This window comes from Anomaloglossus baeobatrachus, chromosome 9 (assembly GCF_048569485.1).
Source record: "Anomaloglossus baeobatrachus isolate aAnoBae1 chromosome 9, aAnoBae1.hap1, whole genome shotgun sequence".
In the NCBI taxonomy this organism is placed as follows: domain Eukaryota; kingdom Metazoa; phylum Chordata; class Amphibia; order Anura; family Aromobatidae; genus Anomaloglossus; species Anomaloglossus baeobatrachus.
Genome location: NC_134361.1, coordinates 54,387,702 through 54,400,205, shown reverse-complemented (window position 1 = coordinate 54,400,205; position 12,504 = coordinate 54,387,702).

Here is a 12,504-nt window from a genome sequence, read left to right as displayed (position 1 = left end):
TTGTGCCCCAGTTGTACACTTCACAGCTAGATTTGCATCAAGCACATTCAAAAATACGCCATTCTTATCCGTCCCCAGGATGACACCGGGGTAGGTAGCAAAGTCTTTCCTGATCCCAGCTCTGTTCATCTTGGCTTCTTTTAAAAACACAGCAAGCAAGGGTTACTCCAAGCGGAGTCTCCCTTTTTTCCAAAAATTGGGCCACACAGACACCCACCCCATCAGTGGCAGCACTTGGGCCCTAGTTGCAAACAGGATGTTTTGATTTGCATCAAGCACATTCAAAAATACGCTATTCTTAGCCGTCCCCAGGATGACACCGGGGTAGGTAGCAAAGTCTTTCCTGATCCCAGCTCTGTTCATCTTGGCTTCTTTTAAAAACACAGCAAGCAAGGGTTACTCCAAGCGGAGTCTCCCTTTTTTCCAAAAATTGGGCCACACAGACACCCACCACATCAGTGGCAGCACTTGGGCCCTAGTTGCAAACAGGATGTTTTGATTTGCATCAAGCACATTCAAAAATACGCTATTCTTATCCGTCCCCAGGATGACACCGGGGTAGGTAGCAAAGTCTTTCCTGATCCCAGCTCTGTTCATCTTGGCTTCTTTTAAAAACACAGCAAGCAAGGGTTACTCCAAGCGGAGTCTCCCTTTTTTCCAAAAATTGGGCCACACAGACACCCACCACATCAGTGGCAGCACTTGGGCCCTAGTTGCAAACAGGATGTTTTGATTTGCATCAAGCACATTCAAAAATACGCTATTCTTAGCCGTCCCCAGGATGACACCGGGGTAGGTAGCAAAGTCTTTCCTGATCCCAGCTCTGTTCATCTTGGCTTCTTTTAAAAACACAGCAAGCAAGGGTTACTCCAAGCGGAGTCTCCCTTTTTTCCAAAAATTGGGCCACACAGACACCCACCACATCAGTGGCAGCACTTGGGCCCTAGTTGCAAACAGGATGTTTTGATTTGCATCAAGCACATTCAAAAATACGCTATTCTTAGCCGTCCCCAGGATGACACCGGGGTAGGTAGCAAAGTCTTTCCTGATCCCAGCTCTGTTCATCTTGGCTTCTTTTAAAAACACAGCAAGCAAGGGTTACTCCAAGCGGAGTCTCCCTTTTTTCCAAAAATTGGGCCACACAGACACCCACCACATCAGTGGCAGCACTTGGGCCCTAGTTGCAAACAGGATGTTTTGATTTGCATCAAGCACATTCAAAAATACGCTATTCTTAGCCGTCCCCAGGATGACACCGGGGTAGGTAGCAAAGTCTTTCCTGATCCCAGCTCTGTTCATCTTGGCTTCTTTTAAAAACACAGCAAGCAAGGGTTACTCCAAGCGGAGTCTCCCTTTTTTCCAAAAATTGGGCCACACAGACACCCACCACATCAGTGGCAGCACTTGGGCCCTAGTTGCAAACAGGATGTTTTGATTTGCATCAAGCACATTCCAAATCCACAAGCATTTACTCTCCCCAGGATGACACAGGGGTAGTAAATTCCTTCTGGATCCATGACTTGTTCATTTTGATGAACGTCAGTCTGTCCACATTGTCACTGGACAGACGCGTGCGCTTATCTGTCAGCACACACCCAGCAGCACTGAATACACGTTCAGAGACAACGCTGGCAGCTGGACACGACAAAATCTCCAAGGCGTAACTGGAGAGCTCTGGCCATTTTTCTATGTTTGAAGCCCAAAAGGAGCAAGGCTCCAGTTGCACAGTCATGGCATCGATGTTCATTTGGAGATACTCCTGTATCATCCTCTCCAGCTGTTGAGTATGTGTCAGACTTGTTGTCTCTGGTGGCCTTGCAAAAGAGGGTCTAAAAAAATTATGAAAAGATTCCATAAAATTGCTGTTACCGGCACCAGAAAAGGTCCTACTGGTACGGGTAGACTGTTGAAGATGACGAGACCGTCCCATGTTTGTCAAGTTACAACTGGGAGATTCACTCCCTGCACCTGCACGGTTGTTTGGTGGAAAAGCCGAGCTAAGATCTAGTAACAGCTTCTGCTGATACTCCTGCATACGTGCGTCCCTTTCTATGGCTGGAATTATGTCACAAAATTTGGACTTGTACCGGGGATCTAATAGTGTGGCAATCCAGTAGTCATCATCACTTCTAATTTTGACAATACGACTGTCATGTTGGAGGTAGTGCAACAAAAAGGCACTCATGTGTCTTGCGCAGCCATGCGGACCAAGTCCATGCTGTGTTTGTGGCATAGAGGTGCTACCCGTTCTTTCTTCCTCTGACATCTGACCCCAACCTCTTTCAACTGAAATTTGACCAAGGTCTCCCTCATCCGCTGAGTCTTCCATGTCCATGGACAGTTCGTCCTCCATTTCTTCATGTTCTCCTGCACCTTGCTCAACATTTCGCCTGCTACTATGCGCCCTTGTCGATCCCTGTCCCCCATGGTCCCATGCCTGCTGCGTTGGTGATGATGAACGTCTGGACCTTCGTGATGTTGTTGTCCCTTGCGCAAATGAATCCTCCTGTAGTTCCTCCCCTTCATGTTGTCCCACCCCCTGACTCCGAATAGTGTTTAGCGTGTGCTCCAGCATGTAAATGACTGGAATCGTCATGCTGATAATGGCATTGTCAGAGCTAAACATATTCGTCGCCATGTCGAAACTGTGCAGAAGGGTGCATAGGTCCTTGATCTGAGACCACTCCATCAGGGTGATCTGCCCCACCTCTGCATCTCGTTGGCCCAGGCTATACGTCATGACGTATTGCACCAGGGCTCTGCGGTGCTGCCACAGTCACTGTAACATGTGGAGAGTTGAATTCCAGCGTGTCGCCACATCGCATTTCAGGCGATGAACCGGCAGGCCGAAAGACTTCTGGAGCGATGCAAGTCGCTCTGCTGCGGCGCTTGAACGGCGGAAGTGAGCTGACAGTTTTCGTGCCCTGTTCAGAAGGCCATCTAGGCCGGGATAGTGTGTTAAAAATTGCTGCACGACAAGGTTCAACACGTGAGCCATACAAGGTACGTGTGTCACCTTGCCCAGGCGAAGTGCCGCACCCAGGTTTGCAGCATTGTCGCACACGGCCTTACCAGGCTGCAGTTTGAGTGGAGACAACCATTTATTAAACTCGGACCGCAAAGCTGACCACAACTCCTCAGCTGTGTGACTCTTATTACCAAGACATGTCAAGCTAAAGACCGCCTGATGCCGTTGCGCTCTGCTGCCAGCATAGTAATGAGGGGTGCGTGATTCCTTCTGCGCAGTGAGAACGCTGGTGGCCTGACCAGGCAGGCTTGGGGCGGAGGTGGAGGACCCAGATGAGGTGGAGGATGCAGAAGCAGTGGCGGAACTTGGACAGACAGAGGATTGACACACAAGTCGTGGGGACGGCAAGACTTGTGCAGCAGACCCTTCACCATCTATCACCATAGTTACCCAGTGCCCAGTCAGCGACATGTAACGTCCCTGTCCATGCTTACTGGTCCAAGTATCGGTGGTGAAATGCACCCGTTCACACACAGAGTTTCTCAAGGAAGCGGTGATGTTGTGTGCGACATGCTGGTGTAGCGCGGGCACACCTTTCTTAGAGAAGTAGTGGCGACTAGGCATCTGGTACTGGGGCACAGCGACAGACATAAGGTCTCTAAAATCCTGTGTGTCCACTAGGCGGAAAGGCAGCATTTCGGTAGCCAACAGCTTACAGAGGGATAGAGTCAACCTCTTAGCTTTGTCATGGGTCGGAGGAAGTGGCCTTTTATTTGACCACATCTGAGGGACAGAGATCTGGCTGCTGTGTGTAGACGGTGTTGAGTAGGGTGTCCCTGGAAAAATGCAGGTTTGTGAGGAAAGTGCAGGCGGAGACATGATGTTGCCTTCATCCAACGTTGGTGCTATCGATGTCTGAGAGAGCTGTACACACTCACTTGTTTCCCCTTCCAAACCAACTGACGACCTTACAAGCAAACTGCCTGTTGCGGTTACAGTGGTGGAAGTTTTGCGTGGAAAAACAGGTGTGGCAGCTGTCCCCACAGTCCTAGAAGATGAAGAGCGCGCGGATGCAGTGGAAGGGGCGGGCGGTGGATGGTTCGCTCCACTAGGCCGCATTGCAGCACGGTGAGCTTCCCACCGGGACTTATGATATTTAGTCATGTGACGATTCATGGAAGAAGTTGTCAAACTGCTGAGGTTTTGACCTCTACTAACAGAATCATGACAAATGTTACATATCACATGAGTTGGGCGATCTTTTTCGATGTGAAAAAAGGACCAGGCTAGGCAAGGCTTAGAGGCCATGCGACCTGTTGATCCACCACGAATAATGCTCATAGGCAGAGTGGTGGCTGAGGATGCAGTTGTAGACGTGCTACCAGTGCTCCGACTCTGTCCAGGAAGGCGCAAGGTAACTTCGTCGTCGGTTGCATCCTCCTCCACCGCCTCTGTTGACCTCCTCGAGTGCCTGACTGGGGGTTGACAGTAGGTGGGATCTAGAACGTCATCATCAATTGTTGTGTTTGCACTCCCCTCCCCCTCAGACCGAGCCTCTTCTTGCCCTGAACGAATATTTAAGTTGTCATCCCAATCGGGTATCTGCGTCTCATCTTCATCAGTATGTTCCTCATTGTCTATAACCACAGGTGTTACAGTTTGTGACAAAGGGTCAACATTATGCTCAGAAACTTGGTCCTCACGGCCTGAATCTGAGTCACAAAGGTTCTGGGCATCACTGCAGACCATTTCCTGTTCTGTACTCACTGTAGCTTGGGAGCAGACCTCTGATTCCCAGGCTATAGTGTGACTGAACAGCTCTGCAGACTCAGCCATCTCAGTTCCACCATACTGTGCAGGGCTGATGGAGACTTCAGAGCTGGGAGAAAGCAAGTTTGATTGGGATGACAACTCAGAGGACTGGTGTTTTTTGGATGCGGTACTTGAAGTGGCAGAGAGGGCACTTGTTGGACCACTTGAGATCCATTCAAGCATTTTCCTTTTTTGCCCATCATCTACCTTTGTTCCTGTTGTTCGTGTCCGTAACAAAGGGAGCACATCGGATTGTCCACGGTAAGTAGTAGACATCTTACTTTTGCTGGTAGATGGTCTATCTTCAGCAGATGATAATGGAGCTTTGCCACCTTCCCCACGGACAAAACCTTTTTTGCCTTTTACACCACGCCTCTTCCCCTTTCCACCAGCATCTGTCATTTTGCCACTCATGTTGATTGCGACAAGATTGTGGACTGAAAATGTGGTAGTAAAAATTGAGAGGTGGTGAAGATTGCAGTGGTGGTCTAGCTTTATTAACAGCAGAATAATAAAGAATAAATATCCCTGACAATGCAACTTAGTTATAATTAGTTGGAGTGTGCAACGCAGGCAGACGTGCTGCAAATGTCTTTGCACTAGTGGGACTATAGCAAAGTCCAATAGCCACGTATAGGATGCCACTAGGTACACTGAGTGTTTGCTAGTATAATGGCTTGGTTAGAATGAGTTGTAGTGTGCAACGCAGGCAGACGCGCTCTGCAAATGTCTTTGCACTAGTGGGACTATAGCAAAGTCCAATAGCCACGTATAGGATGCCACTAGGTACACTGAGTGTTTGCTAGTATAATGGCTTGGTTAGAATGAGTTGTAGTGTGCAACGCAGGCAGACGCGCTCTGCAAATGTCTTTGCACTAGTGGGACTATAGCAAAGTCCAATAGCCACGTATAGGATGCCACTAGGTACACTGAGTGTTTGCTAGTATAATGGCTTGGTTAGAATGAGTTGTAGTGTGCAACGCAGGCAGACGCGCTCTGCAAATGTCTTTGCACTAGTGGGACTATAGCAAAGTCCAATAGCCACGTATAGGATGCCACTAGGTACACTGAGTGTTTGCTAGTATAATGGCTTGGTTAGAATGAGTTGTAGTGTGCAACGCAGGCAGACGCGCTCTGCAAATGTCTTTGCACTAGTGGGACTATAGCAAAGTCCAATAGCCACGTATAGGATGCCACTAGGTACACTGAGTGTTTGCTAGTATAATGGCTTGGTTAGAATGAGTTGTAGTGTGCAACGCAGGCAGACGCGCTCTGCAAATGTCTTTGCACTAGTGGGACTATAGCAAAGTCCAATAGCCACGTATAGGATGCCACTAGGTACACTGAGTGTTTGCTAGTATAATGGCTTGGTTAGAATGAGTTGTAGTGTGCAACGCAGGCAGACGCGCTCTGCAAATGTCTTTGCACTAGTGGGACTATAGCAAAGTCCAATAGCCACGTATAGGATGCCACTAGGTACACTGAGTGTTTGCTAGTATAATGGCTTGGTTAGAATGAGTTGTAGTGTGCAACGCAGGCAGACGCGCTCTGCAAATGTCTTTGCACTAGTGGGACTATAGCAAAGTCCAATAGCCACGTATAGGATGCCACTAGGTACACTGAGTGTTTGCTAGTATAATGGCTTGGTTAGAATGAGTTGTAGTGTGCAACGCAGGCAGACGCGCTCTGCAAATGTCTTTGCACTAGTGGGACTATAGCAAAGTCCAATAGCCACGTATAGGATGCCACTAGGTACACTGAGTGTTTGCTAGTATAATGGCTTGGTTAGAATGAGTTGTAGTGTGCAACGCAGGCAGACGCGCTCTGCAAATGTCTTTGCACTAGTGGGACTATAGCAAAGTCCAATAGCCACGTATAGGATGCCACTAGGTACACTGAGTGTTTGCTAGTATAATGGCTTGGTTAGAATGAGTTGTAGTGTGCAACGCAGGCAGACGCGCTCTGCAAATGTCTTTGCACTAGTGGGACTATAGCAAAGTCCAATAGCCACGTATAGGATGCCACTAGGTACACTGAGTGTTTGCTAGTATAATGGCTTGGTTAGAATGAGTTGTAGTGTGCAACGCAGGCAGACGCGCTCTGCAAATGTCTTTGCACTAGTGGGACTATAGCAAAGTCCAATAGCCACGTATAGGATGCCACTAGGTACACTGAGTGTTTGCTAGTATAATGGCTTGGTTAGAATGAGTTGTAGTGTGCAACGCAGGCAGACGCGCTCTGCAAATGTCTTTGCACTAGTGGGACTATAGCAAAGTCCAATAGCCACGTATAGGATGCCACTAGGTACACTGAGTGTTTGCTAGTATAATGGCTTGGTTAGAATGAGTTGTAGTGTGCAACGCAGGCAGACGCGCTCTGCAAATGTCTTTGCACTAGTGGGACTATAGCAAAGTCCAATAGCCACGTATAGGATGCCACTAGGTACACTGAGTGTTTGCTAGTATAATGGCTTGGTTAGAATGAGTTGTAGTGTGCAACGCAGGCAGACGCGCTCTGCAAATGTCTTTGCACTAGTGGGACTATAGCAAAGTCCAATAGCCACGTATAGGATGCCACTAGGTACACTGAGTGTTTGCTAGTATAATGGCTTGGTTAGAATGAGTTGTAGTGTGCAATGCAGGCAGATGTGCTCTGCTAATGTCTTTGCACTAGTGGGACTATAGCAAAGTCCAATAGCCACGTATAGGATGCCACTAGGTACACTGAGTGTTTGCTAGTATAATGGCTTAGTTAAAATGAGTTTGAGTGTGCAATGCAGGCAGACGCGCTATGCAAATGTCTTTGCACTAGTGGGACTATAGCAAAGTCCAATAGCCACGTATAGGATGCCACTAGGTACACTGAGTGTTTGCTAGTATAATGGCTTGGTTAGAATGAGTTGTAGTGTGCAATGCAGGCAGATGTGCTCTGCTAATGTCTTTGCACTAGTGGGACTATAGCAAAGTCCAATAGCCACGTATAGGATGCCACTAGGTACACTGAGTGTTTGCTAGTATAATGGCTTAGTTAAAATGAGTTTGAGTGTGCAATGCCGGCAGACGCGCTATGCAAATGTCTTTGCACTAGTGGGACTATAGCAAAGTCCAATAGCCACGTATAGGATGCCACTAGGTACACTGAGTGTTTGCTAGTATAATGGCTTGGTTTTAATGAGTTGGAGTGTGCAATGCAGGCAGACGCGCTCTGCAAATGTCTTTGCACTAGTGGGACTATAGCAAAGTCCAATAGCCACGTATAGGATGCCACTAGGTACACTGAGTGTTTGCTAGTATAATGGCTTGGTTAGAATGAGTTGTAGTGTGCAATGCAGGCAGACGCGCTCTGCAAATGTCTTTGCACTAGTGGGACTATAGCAAAGTCCAATAGCCACGTATAGGATGCCACTAGGTACACTGAGTGTTTGCTAGTATAATGGCTTGTTTAGAATGAGTTGTAGTGTGCAATGCAGGCAGACGCGCTCTGCAAATGTCTTTGCACTAGTGGGACTATAGCAAAGTCCAATAGCCACGTATAGGATGCCACTAGGTACACTGAGTGTTTGCTAGTATAATGGCTTAGTTATCAGTTGGAGTGTGCAGAGGACAAGAGGGTACAGTGGCAGGATTGTGGTGCTCTGGGTAGAGGAATGGAAGCCTGCCTTTCTATTCCCTCCTAATGGTGAAATGCAGGTAGGAAATCCCTGACCTGGGCTACACAGACGCTGTTGCTGTTTGCAGGACCTGTCACCTATGGCTCTCTGACCCTGCCGGTTGGAGCCCTTAAAAGGACTGCTATAAAGTGCTCTCCCTAAGCTGTCTAACGCTGTGTATGCAGCGCATACAGCTGTATCGGCTATAGGACTCAGGAAGACGGAGCTGCGACAGTGATGTCTGACACCAAAGACGCAGAAGGCAGATAATGGCGTCCGTGAAGAAAATGTCCGGTTTTATAATGCAGGGACATGTGACATGCAGATCCTATCACACATGCCGTTGCTTCTCTGGCTCAAAGTCCACTTAGCTGTGTGTGTGTCTGGGATTGGCTGACATGCTGGCCCGCCCCACAAGACGCGCGCACTTAGGGAAGGAAGACAAGAAAAAAAAAAAAAAAAAATGGCGATCGCCATTATAGAAACAGCAGGGATCTGAAGGCGCTGTTCACGCACACTATACACTGAAATGTGATAATAGTTTGATTCACAGAGTGACTTACACTATTACAGCAGAAACCAAGCTATGATTTAGCTGTTTTTTGGCTGCTAGAACCGTTCTCGAACGTTTCTAGAACTACCGAGCTTTTGCAAAAAGCTCGAGTTCTAGTTCGATCTAGAACATGCCCCAAAATCACTCGAGCCGCGAACTGGAGAACCACGAACCACGAACCGCGCTCAACTCTACTTGTGAGTAGAGTTGAGCGCGGTTCGTGGTTCGTGGTTCTCCAGTTCGCGGCTCGAGTGATTTTGGGGCATGTTCTAGATCGAACTAGAACTCGAGCTTTTTGCAAAAGCTCGGTAGTTCTAGAAACGTTCGAGAACGGTTCTAGCAGCCAAAAAACAGCTAAATCATAGCTTGGTTTCTGCTGTAATAGTGTAAGTCACTCTGTGAATCAAACTATTATCACATTTCAGTGTATAGTGTGCGTGAACAGCGCCTTCAGATCCCTGCTGTTTCTATAATGGCGATCGCCATTTTTTTTTTTTTTTTTTCTTGTCTTCCTTCCCTAAGTGCGCGCGTCTTGTGGGGCGGGCCAGCATGTCAGCCAATCCCAGACACACACACAGCTAAGTGGACTTTGAGCCAGAGAAGCAACGGCATGTGTGATAGGATCTGCATGTCACATGTCCCTGCATTATAAAACCGGACATTTTCTTCACGGACGCCATTATCTGCCTTCTGCGTCTTTGGTGTCAGACATCACTGTCGCAGCTCCGTCTTCCTGAGTCCTATAGCCGATACAGCTGTATGCGCTGCATACACAGCGTTAGACAGCTTAGGGAGAGCACTTTATAGCAGTCCTTTTAAGGGCTCCAACCGGCAGGGTCAGAGAGCCATAGGTGACAGGTCCTGCAAACAGCAACAGCGTCTGTGTAGCCCAGGTCAGGGATTTCCTACCTGCATTTCACCATTAGGAGGGAATAGAAAGGCAGGCTTCCATTCCTCTACCCAGAGCACCACAATCCTGCCACTGTACCCTCTTGTCCTCTGCACACTCCAACTGATAACTAAGCCATTATACTAGCAAACACTCAGTGTACCTAGTGGCATCCTATACGTGGCTATTGGACTTTGCTATAGTCCCACTAGTGCAAAGACATTTGCAGAGCGCGTCTGCCTGCATTGCACACTACAACTCATTCTAAACAAGCCATTATACTAGCAAACACTCAGTGTACCTAGTGGCATCCTATACGTGGCTATTGGACTTTGCTATAGTCCCACTAGTGCAAAGACATTTGCAGAGCGCGTCTGCCTGCATTGCACACTACAACTCATTCTAACCAAGCCATTATACTAGCAAACACTCAGTGTACCTAGTGGCATCCTATACGTGGCTATTGGACTTTGCTATAGTCCCACTAGTGCAAAGACATTTGCAGAGCGCGTCTGCCTGCATTGCACACTCCAACTCATTAAAACCAAGCCATTATACTAGCAAACACTCAGTGTACCTAGTGGCATCCTATACGTGGCTATTGGACTTTGCTATAGTCCCACTAGTGCAAAGACATTTGCATAGCGCGTCTGCCGGCATTGCACACTCAAACTCATTTTAACTAAGCCATTATACTAGCAAACACTCAGTGTACCTAGTGGCATCCTATACGTGGCTATTGGACTTTGCTATAGTCCCACTAGTGCAAAGACATTAGCAGAGCACATCTGCCTGCATTGCACACTACAACTCATTCTAACCAAGCCATTATACTAGCAAACACTCAGTGTACCTAGTGGCATCCTATACGTGGCTATTGGACTTTGCTATAGTCCCACTAGTGCAAAGACATTTGCATAGCGCGTCTGCCTGCATTGCACACTCAAACTCATTTTAACTAAGCCATTATACTAGCAAACACTCAGTGTACCTAGTGGCATCCTATACGTGGCTATTGGACTTTGCTATAGTCCCACTAGTGCAAAGACATTAGCAGAGCACATCTGCCTGCATTGCACACTACAACTCATTCTAACCAAGCCATTATACTAGCAAACACTCAGTGTACCTAGTGGCATCCTATACGTGGCTATTGGACTTTGCTATAGTCCCACTAGTGCAAAGACATTTGCAGAGCGCGTCTGCCTGCGTTGCACACTACAACTCATTCTAACCAAGCCATTATACTAGCAAACACTCAGTGTACCTAGTGGCATCCTATACGTGGCTATTGGACTTTGCTATAGTCCCACTAGTGCAAAGACATTTGCAGAGCGCGTCTGCCTGCGTTGCACACTACAACTCATTCTAACCAAGCCATTATACTAGCAAACACTCAGTGTACCTAGTGGCATCCTATACGTGGCTATTGGACTTTGCTATAGTCCCACTAGTGCAAAGACATTTGCAGAGCGCGTCTGCCTGCGTTGCACACTACAACTCATTCTAACCAAGCCATTATACTAGCAAACACTCAGTGTACCTAGTGGCATCCTATACGTGGCTATTGGACTTTGCTATAGTCCCACTAGTGCAAAGACATTTGCAGAGCGCGTCTGCCTGCGTTGCACACTACAACTCATTCTAACCAAGCCATTATACTAGCAAACACTCAGTGTACCTAGTGGCATCCTATACGTGGCTATTGGACTTTGCTATAGTCCCACTAGTGCAAAGACATTTGCAGAGCGCGTCTGCCTGCGTTGCACACTACAACTCATTCTAACCAAGCCATTATACTAGCAAACACTCAGTGTACCTAGTGGCATCCTATACGTGGCTATTGGACTTTGCTATAGTCCCACTAGTGCAAAGACATTTGCAGAGCGCGTCTGCCTGCGTTGCACACTACAACTCATTCTAACCAAGCCATTATACTAGCAAACACTCAGTGTACCTAGTGGCATCCTATACGTGGCTATTGGACTTTGCTATAGTCCCACTAGTGCAAAGACATTTGCAGAGCGCGTCTGCCTGCGTTGCACACTACAACTCATTCTAACCAAGCCATTATACTAGCAAACACTCAGTGTACCTAGTGGCATCCTATACGTGGCTATTGGACTTTGCTATAGTCCCACTAGTGCAAAGACATTTGCAGAGCGCGTCTGCCTGCGTTGCACACTACAACTCATTCTAACCAAGCCATTATACTAGCAAACACTCAGTGTACCTAGTGGCATCCTATACGTGGCTATTGGACTTTGCTATAGTCCCACTAGTGCAAAGACATTTGCAGAGCGCGTCTGCCTGCGTTGCACACTACAACTCATTCTAACCAAGCCATTATACTAGCAAACACTCAGTGTACCTAGTGGCATCCTATACGTGGCTATTGGACTTTGCTATAGTCCCACTAGTGCAAAGACATTTGCAGAGCGCGTCTGCCTGCGTTGCACACTACAACTCATTCTAACCAAGCCATTATACTAGCAAACACTCAGTGTACCTAGTGGCATCCTATACGTGGCTATTGGACTTTGCTATAGTCCCACTAGTGCAAAGACATTTGCAGAGCGCGTCTGCCTGCGTTGCACACTACAACTCATTCTAACCAAGCCATTATACTAGCA